This window comes from Octodon degus, unplaced genomic scaffold (genome assembly GCF_000260255.1).
Source record: "Octodon degus isolate 3935 unplaced genomic scaffold, OctDeg1.0 scaffold00046, whole genome shotgun sequence".
Lineage (NCBI taxonomy): Eukaryota > Metazoa > Chordata > Mammalia > Rodentia > Octodontidae > Octodon > Octodon degus.
The window spans coordinates 1,284,519-1,293,885 of record NW_004524622.1 but is presented as its reverse complement, the minus strand read 5'-3'; the positions used below and the strand labels follow the sequence as shown (position 1 = coordinate 1,293,885).

The window sequence follows — 9,367 nt, the reverse complement described above, 5'->3', positions numbered from 1 at the left end:
TCTCTAAGAAGAAAGATTTGTACTAATAGTGCTTGGACAGGATATCATGTCTGCATCTTTTACTATGAATAACCACTATGAAGACAACAGTATGCAATGTATTCATTATTGAAACTGTTCTACTAATCAGTTTTGAAACTGTCTCATTGCTATCTGTTTCTCAAAAAAATTAATTAAAAAAAGAAAAGAAAAAAAAGGTCCCTAATTCTGAAGTCATTGGGAACAGAATATATTTTTTCCTCCATTCCAATTTGGTGTTTGACTTTCAGTCTGAGCTAAAGGAGTCTACAGCGAATGTTTGAGTTTATAGTAAGAAGCACTTGTACTCAAAGGACTTGTTCCAACTGCTCACTCTGTGTGTACTTGGAAAGCGTTCTGAGCACCAAGGATGTTCCGTGCACTGAGCCAGGCATTGAGCCCTCCTGCCCGGCCTATGCAGTAGACAGCACCATCATGAGATAAGCCTGTAGAAGCAGATTAAATTCCTGGCACCAAGTTACCAACGGTGAAGCTAGATCTTGCTGGCTGTAACTGGCTACCCCTGTAGCACCAGCCTCTTTGGTTAGCTGGGTCTGCGCGCCAATAGGCAGGTCCTTCGTGAGTGCAGGGACACTGGTCATCAGTGGTGCTGGCAAGATTCAAAAGGATTCAGGAAACATTTTTCTCCTACTGAATAAAAACTTCTTGCTGAAAATGTGCCTGAAAGAAGTGGTGCATGTAATTAATGACTAAGATCCATGGGGCAACATAACTATCCTTCCAAACATTGTATTGGTATGTACTAGTCCAGATAATTTGGGCATGTTCTGTAATTCCTTTTTGTAACTAAATTTCAATTTTTTTTTACTTTTTTTGTCAGGTGCTTTTACCCTTAAATACAAAGAATGGTGCCCAACACCCTCTTCATCCTCTTTCAACCACAATAAAATTATGGAAAAGCATCCTTCAGTATGAATTTTAATTACCTTAGTACCAGTTAAACAATATTTTATTCTTCTTAATTTCTATGGCCTTTGGAACTTTTCTACCTGACTCAGAGGAGAAAATTGCCCTGATCGGAAGGCTGGCTGCCTGCGTGACGGGACTGTCACACATGCCCCTGTAGTATCTTGCACAATGCACCAGGGGGCAGTGGCTCCTTTATCCCCATAGCAGTGACCCTTCCATGATCAGGCTAGTGCCTCAGTATGGCTGGCCACGACAGAGAAGTGTAGCAAGCCACACACCAAAGAGGTAAAAAGTCCAGTGGCTTCCGGTGTTCAGCCTCACCATCCAAGTATCAACAAAGTAGGACAGACAGCGCAGGAGCGTTAGCATGGGCAACTTGTCATGTATCAGCGGTAAACTGTTTTAGATGCAGCCAGTTGGTGGTCAAATATTTCACTTGATCTTAGCCAAAAGGCCAAGAAGTGGTGGTCAACTATTTCAGAAATCATATATACGAGCATGCCATTTATCCACTTTGTTTATGAGGAACAAGACAGACCAGGCAGTATGTCCTTAAAGAAATCATGATGTTTTTTTAAAAAAATCTTACAATAGGAGGATTCAAGTAATGCTGAGTCCAGATAGATGTGGCTGTAAAGATCCATAGTAAAAATAACCTCCATGCTACTTAACAAAATGGAGGAGAGCCGGGATTGATTTTCATTTCTTCTGCTCAAACAGCTCCAGAGAACCCTTGACAGAATGAACCAGCTTCCTGCACTCTTCGCCAGGCAACATTAAATGTCTCCATTGCCTCACTCTTATCATTTCATAGTTGTCCTCCAGTTTCTTGAAGATGGGCTGTGAAGGTTTCTCCCCACTTTGACCAGGAAACCAAACCGACCCTTATGCTTCTCTCCTCTCCTAAGCATGAGCTAGTGAGAAACACAGAAGAACCCAGACAAAATCAAAGGCAGAAATAGAACATCCTCACTCGTGCAGAAGGTTGAACTCATGAGAAGACAAGCTACCTCCAAATACCAGGAGGAAACTGGTGTCACCACTTACTTCAAGTCCAGAAAGTTCACTTGAGGGCAGGCAGGCTGTGCCTTCCCCTGTAGCATGGGCTATCCACCACTCATTTCTTTTAAAGACTATTTCTCTATTTTTCCCCAACATACTCTTAATCACTTTCTGGAGTCATCCTATTTATTTGTTCACTGATATATCATCCATCTTTCCTTTCAAAAGACATGCTCCATGCATTTAGGAGCCCATCCTCTTCAAAGTTCTGTCTAAAGAGCCTGGTTCCTACGATAACTCAGAAAATCATATTGAATACATGAGAGGCCGTGGTTTCTGAACTCTCTCTTCTCCAGTGAATTTCGTTAGCAGATCTGTCAGTGAAAAGAGACGGAACTGCTCAAGGAGTCCCCGGAGCAACACTAATTGTGTTCTGACTTCTGATATACTTCCTCGTGGGTGGGATGCCCTTTTCTCACTAGCCTTGAACTGATGCCAGCTCTCTTTCCTCAGGTGGGGCCACACAGTACACTGAGTGGGCAAGGACCTCACCTGGCCTCAGCTCTTGCCCTGCTTCATGGCGCTCTCAATGCCTCCATCCATTGGCCTCACATTCTGCCCTGAGCCACAGAAGAAGTTCCTCAGCTATTTAAATTCCAGGGTGAACAAGTTGCTGGAGCTGTTCCCGAGAGGCAGTGCTCACTCAGAGAAGGGTGGGCACAGCCCTCCATGTACCCCACATGAGCTTCCCCTGGGTGACTTAGCTGCAGGCTGTTTTCTCTATAACCTAACCTTACTGGATGTTCACTTGATTCACCAATTTGGAGGGGAAGATCTTAGAGCCGAAAGATATTTTCCTGATTATCTTATTCAGTGTCACCCACATTTATCTGAAAGAAGAATCACCCCAGGTGCTGATTAAAATAATGATTCTCAGGCTTCACCTTTCTGATGTGAATTCAACAGGCCTGGGTGAGTCAGGTTATTTGTACTTGTAACAAGGGCTCTGGGTGAGGCATGCACAGTCAAGTGTGGGAAGTGCCAGTACACCACAACCCTTCCATTGACCAGATGAAGATACTGAAGCTGAAGGTGGGCATCCGGGTCACAAAGCTCATGAAGATGCTTCAATTCCTTGACCTGGATTCTTTCCTTTCTGCCTCCTTATCTCTACTAAATCTTCATTCCACTGAAACACTACACAACACACACCAAGTAAGCTGAGCACCCCCCACCTCCACCACCAAAAGCTGTAATTGCTTAGTTTTTCTGATGAAAGTGTTGCTGGCTTCTTTTGATATTCTACCATGGAATATCCTTTTACTAAAGCCCACTCATCGCCTGCCGCCTAGCGTGGCCTCACATCCAGAATTTAAAGCAAGCTTCGCAGACGAAGTCTCAAGATGGTCTCTGCCTTCGGTGCGGCTCTGTGCATCTATGTGGGCTTCAGCCGCGTGAACGCTAATCTCGGTCCTCGTGAGTGTTATTTGGTTCTGGAGAATCGAGAAAGGTAAATACTCAGAGTCATTTTTTCCTTATCAGGAGCTGAAGTCAGTTGTTAATCTGTTTTCACTAGTGTAATCCCTCTGTGCATGAGCAATCTGTACGTCTCTTTCCTAAGAAGGCCATCGTATTCTCTATATATTCAGATGCTTAATACATGCAGTCAGACAGACAGAAATATCCAAGCACCCTGAGCTCTTATAAAACAGAGCTAAAAGGAGGTGACTCAGCTCGCTTTGTATGACTCAGCCTGCCTTGATGGCCAGCGTGACTCATATGTCTGCTGTCTAAAAGAATTCGTTTCAAAAGCTCAAATTCCAGGAGCTTCCAACAGCTCGTTAAATTCTTTAGCAACCCTTATTTCTAATAGAGTATGTTCCTTAGCCCTTAGCTTTTATTCTTCTTCACGGAAACACAAGTTGAATTCAGAGACACCAAGCAGTAGGTCCTACAATGGCAGCCCACAGTCGAAAGTGATTTTGTACTTAGGGTTTGAAATCTGAGCTTTCAGGGGAAACTCAGAGTGCAGAATGGTTCTCCCAGAGTTGAATCCTCCAATTTGCTAGGCCTCAGAATAAATGAAAAATATTACTAAGTGCCTAAGTTGATCTTACTGGGAGAGTATAATATAAATTTTAGGGTGTATGATAGAATCTTCTGAGGACTGATTATTTTTATATTAAAGATATTTTGTATGATTCTCTTCAATCTTACTGACATATTAAAATGGCTTTTAAATCATCAACCTTATCTTAATTGACTTTTGTCACTTTTCATCAGTTTAATGGTAATAGTTGTTACCACTTCCTGAGAGTTTATGTTTTATCCAACATAAACAAACTTGCAGAACTAACTTGCAATGGCCTCGGACACAGTTGTCTTTGAAGGACTTTAAATACAGGAAGCAGAGAACTCAAGACCAGAACTGAAAGGACAGCCGCAATCTCTCTACCTGTGCTACGCTGCACAGTGCCAAGGTGTCCACTTCAGTGACCCACTCAGTGTATCGGACTGCATGACACAAAGGACCAAAGCCAAACCACAGAAAGGACACGACCTCCTATTGCTTTTCAGACTGCTCCTTCTTTTGGAAGATTCCTCTGAGCATCGGGCTACATAGAATATTGGCCCCACTTCCTCTAGAAGTAAATGAGCAAAGGTCTGAGGCCAGCTGACAGAGACAAGGCAGGCAGAGAGAAAACTGTTCTGAAAGGTCTTGTTTGCCTCTCCTCCCGCAGTAGCACAAATCTAGGCAAAAGCTGATCTCCTTCCCAGCAGGGTTCCTGCTCGGAGGACCGTGCCCTGCATCCACCTGTGAGCAGTCCCTACCCACGTCCCACATGGCCGATGGGTCACAGAGAACTGGACTAAAAAGAGAGTAGAAAAGCCTTCCAACAGTTTCTTTTCAGAGATGGGAGAGCTGAGATCTTACGAGGTGATCTGCCTGAGATCCTGGCACGCCTTTGTGACTAACCTTACACCTCCAGTTTTGCATTTTCACTTTTATTTTTAGTGGTTCTGAGAATTGAACCAGAGCCTCCCAGATGCTGGGTTAAGTGCTGCACCACTAAGTCACATCCACAGACCTTATGCTTTGTTTTGGGACAAGGAGTCCCTACATTGTCCAAGCTGGAGTCCAACTTGCAGTCCTCCTGTGTGCTGGAGTTACAGAGCCCAAACTAGGTCTGGGCCATTCTTACTGCTTAACGTGTCAGCTTTATGTCTCACAGAGGTTGGTGGAGCCTTTGAAGAAGTTACTTTAAAAAAAAAATTCAAATATTATTTAAACCTCTCTTACAGTGACAGAATGAAAAACTTATCCAGCGGCTCTTTTCATAAAACCTTTTACATATTACCTACGTTTGTTCCATTTGTAGATACAGAAGCCCACCTTTTGTCTTGATCTGTCCTTGTCACTGAAAGATTGTTTTGTGGTGCAGTCTTTGACCTGGAGATTCACTTGCTCAGAAAGATCCTGTGATCTGCACTGTGGCACTGACTGTGTCCATAAAAATGGGATGTGCACATTAGCAGCAGGCTGTTTAGGATATCGCCTTAGAGAGAGTAGCGGGGAAGGAGGATGACGGATATCATAGCTAGACTCTGAGGGTATGGGATCTATAAGCATGTGATACAGGAGGGCTGGGGAGAATTCCCTGACTTTCAGGATGGAACCAAAGGCACCTTCCATTACCGGACACTGCATAGCAGTAACGAGGACACTGTGCTGGATGACAGCTGGGCGCGGGGCAAGCCCATGGAGCTCGTCATCGGCAAAAAGTTCAAGCTGCCTGTGTGGAAGACCATCATGTGCACCATGTGTGAGGGGGAAGTTGCCCAGTTCCTCTGTGACACCAAGCATGTGGTCCTCTATCCGCTGGTGGCCAAGAGTCTCCAAAACATTGCTGTAGGCAAGGACCTGGTGCAGGGCCAGCCACACTGCTGTGGCATCGCCCAGACACAGGAGCACAGCTCCCCAGGTCATGCAGACTTGGATGCCCTGCAGCACAACCCGCAGCCCCTCATCTTCCACATTTCAATGCTGAAGGTGGAGAGCCCCAGCACATAGCAGCAGGACCCACGGGCAATGACAGATGACGAGAAGACAAAGGCAGTGCCACTCATCCACCAGGAGGGCAACCATTTGTACTGTGAAGGGCACGGGAAGGGGGCAGCTTCCAAGTACTATGACACCATGGCCTGCCTCAAGAACCTGAAGATGAAGGAGCAGCCTGGGTCCCCTGACCGGATACAGCTGGACCAGCAGATCATACCCCTGCTGCTCAACTACTGCCAGTGCAAGCTAGTGGCCAAAGAGTACTACAAAGTACTGGATCACTGCTCCTCCATCCTGAACAAATATGATGGTGAGCACTGGCCGCCAGGCTTTGACAACCCCAGCTGAGCTCCCCAGATCCCTGTACCCAGGCAGTACGAGGGCTATAGCGGGGCAGGGGTGGTTTGTCCTCCCTAGGTCAGGGAGGGCTCTCCTTGATGGGCCCATGGTGCCAGATGGGCCCAGGCAGCCAGCTGGCCCCCTTCATGCCCTTCTGTGCCTGCTGCCCGGTGGTGTCCCACAGACAATGTCAAAACCTACTTCAAGTGGGGCAAGGCCCATGCAGCTGTGTGGAATGCCCAGGGAGCCCAGGTAGACTTTGCCAAGGTGCTCAAGCTGGACCCCGCCCTGGAGCCCTTTGTGAACCGAGAATCGCAAGCCTTGGAGCACGGATCTGGCAGAAGGATGAGCAGGAGAAGGCCCGTTTTCAGGGCATCTTTTCCCACTGATGGCCTCAGCCCTACCCTCAGTGCTACTCCACTGCTGTGCTGCTAACTGTGCTGCCACCACCGTAGCTTGCTTCACTGTATATAAAGGCCTTATTTACTTCAAAAAAATTGCATTAGAAACACACATAGGCTATATTACTGTGCTATTATCATATTACTGTTGAAAAAAAAGAAAGAAGAAAGATCTCCATTTATTGATGGAAAGAGATGCTCAGGATATGTTGCAAAGAGAAATTAGAATTGTATGTGGAGGATGACTACATGAGTATATTTTCCAGGTGTCTCGATACACATGCATACCTTTGTTTCTGCATATAAAATTCTGGAAGGATACTCAGGAGAAATACAGTTTTTATTATTCTATTATTACTTGGTAATTTCACATGTAAAAGAAAGAGTGGGCAGGGGGAAAGCCATGCTTTCTCCTGTCTTGGGCTGTTGGCCCCAAAAAATAGATGTGACCTCTTTGTCAAGAGTCCATCCTCCCGGGCAGAGCTGCTGGAACAATGACCAAAGAAACAGGTGACAGACAGCTGGCAGGTGGCAAAGCCCCGACTTTGGCCAGCTGGTCTGATTATTTTTCCTTCAGCCAAACACACTAAAAGCCATTTAAAAGGAAAACACTCTAATCACACCCTGCATGACAAGTAGAAGCGGCAACAATTGATAAGGTCAGCTTCTTGATTCTTACTGTCTCCTCCTATGCATACGGGCGTGGCAGCCACTGGCTCAGGAGCACACCTCAGGTCACACCTGTTTGTCATAGTACATCTTGTTTGTCAGACGCTGTATGGTTGGTGTTACTGCAGAAAGAAACACAACCAACACCCCTCCAGGGCTGCCAAGTGTTGGTGTAGCAAGTGGAAGCACTGCCTCTTCCCGTTTCCTTCCCACTCGAGCAGCTTGCATGTGGATAACGGGGGATGAATATATTTTTCCAAACTTGACACTGTATTAGGATTTTCTGTTTTGTCACAGATTTAGGTTTTATGGAAGATGGATGACACTTAAGTGAAAAACAGGGGACCATACAGGTGTGGTGGCACATGCCTGTAATCCTAACTCTGAGAAGTTGAGGCCAGAGGATCAAAATTTAAAGCCTAGCTTGGACAATTTAGCAATTCAGTAAGACAGTATTTTAGAACCAACCAAAAAAGGACCCATGAGATGCTCAGTGGACTAAGCACATGCTTAGGCAAGAGCAGGGACCAGGGTTCAATCCCTGGCACACATGCCACATCGGTCCCACCTCCCAGGTGTGCTGAGCCTGGGGCCACTGGGTCAGGGCTTGGTGGTGCATGCCTGTAATCCCATCACTGGGGAGGCTGAAAACAGGAGGATCACTATGAGTCTGAGCTGCACGGTGAGACCCTGTACCAACAACAGAGAAAAAAGCAAACCAAACAGCAACCACTAAACAGTCCATTATATTCTATTTATATTATTAAATCTCACATAAGGAAGATTTTCATCATCCTCTGCTTAGAGGTTAGATTCTCATAACCATTTAATCTAATAAAACCTTTACATAAGCAACTTCAAATCTACAAAATAAGAACCTTAAAAACACCTTTGATCTTTAATCTAGCCATTTTATGTTTATAATTCCAACCTCAGTTTCCAATAAAAGAGGTCAAGAGGTAGACTTAAATACAAGACTTTTCTTGCAATTATTATTAGGATGGGGTCATGCTTATGTCAAATGAAAATAAAAACAATCACAGTGCTTTTACATGGTAGAACTACAGGGCATGATGAAAAATATTAATGGCCAGATTCCTCTGGACTGCAACTATGCAACAACATCCTGATTTTAACCTTTATATGTGAACTGTCATTGCTTTGGGGATTAGAATCATCTTGTTCTGGGATTGAGATGAACAAGTGATGCCAGCGCTCAAACACTAGCTTGTCACTTTGCCCCAGCTTGTTTTGCTGTCTCATGGCAGGCCAGATGTCCACTTCAGTCTGTCTTATTCTCTGACAGGTGAGAGACAACAGCTTCCTTCCTATCAATAGGAAAGAAGCTGATTTTGCCTCTGACAACCGAAGTCAATTATTGAAACTTTCTGAGAAGCTAGAAAAATAACAAATGCACTTCATAGTACTATGTCCCTAATAGATTGACCTTGGAAAAACTAAAATATAGATATCCAGGGCATTCCATACTTTAACAAAACACACACACACACACACACACACACACACACACACACACACCCCTGCACCACAGAATTTAGAAGTAATAGGCTGACCCCCAATGTATTGCCAACAGTCAAATATATTTGCTCATCTTCTAATTATTTGAAAGGTCAAAACTACTTCTGCTTGGGTTTGGGAATAGTTCACCAATTAAGCTTTGTGGGAAAGTGGCATTAAAAGGTCTCAGGAACCCCTAAGGAAGTTTATTGTAAACCATGTGTTAAATGGTAATTATGCTTATAATAATTCAGGTTTTTTAATATAACAAAAGAACTTTGAGATCCTCAAGCCTGGCAAAGAGAGCAATGATTCATTACTAAATCAGCACTAACAAAATATGTAGAAGGATGCCTTGATGAACCAAGGGTGAGCCTGGTACCTACGTTATGAGACATGCATAGTAAGTAACAATGGTGAACATGCTCTG

General features: G+C 44.6%; 1 pseudogene; it reads left to right on the top strand.

The window, feature by feature from the left end:
* Positions 1-5,533: 5,533 nt before the first annotated feature.
* LOC101575950 lies at positions 5,534-6,738 on the top strand (annotated as a pseudogene).
* The last annotated feature ends 2,629 nt before the right edge of the window (positions 6,739-9,367 follow it).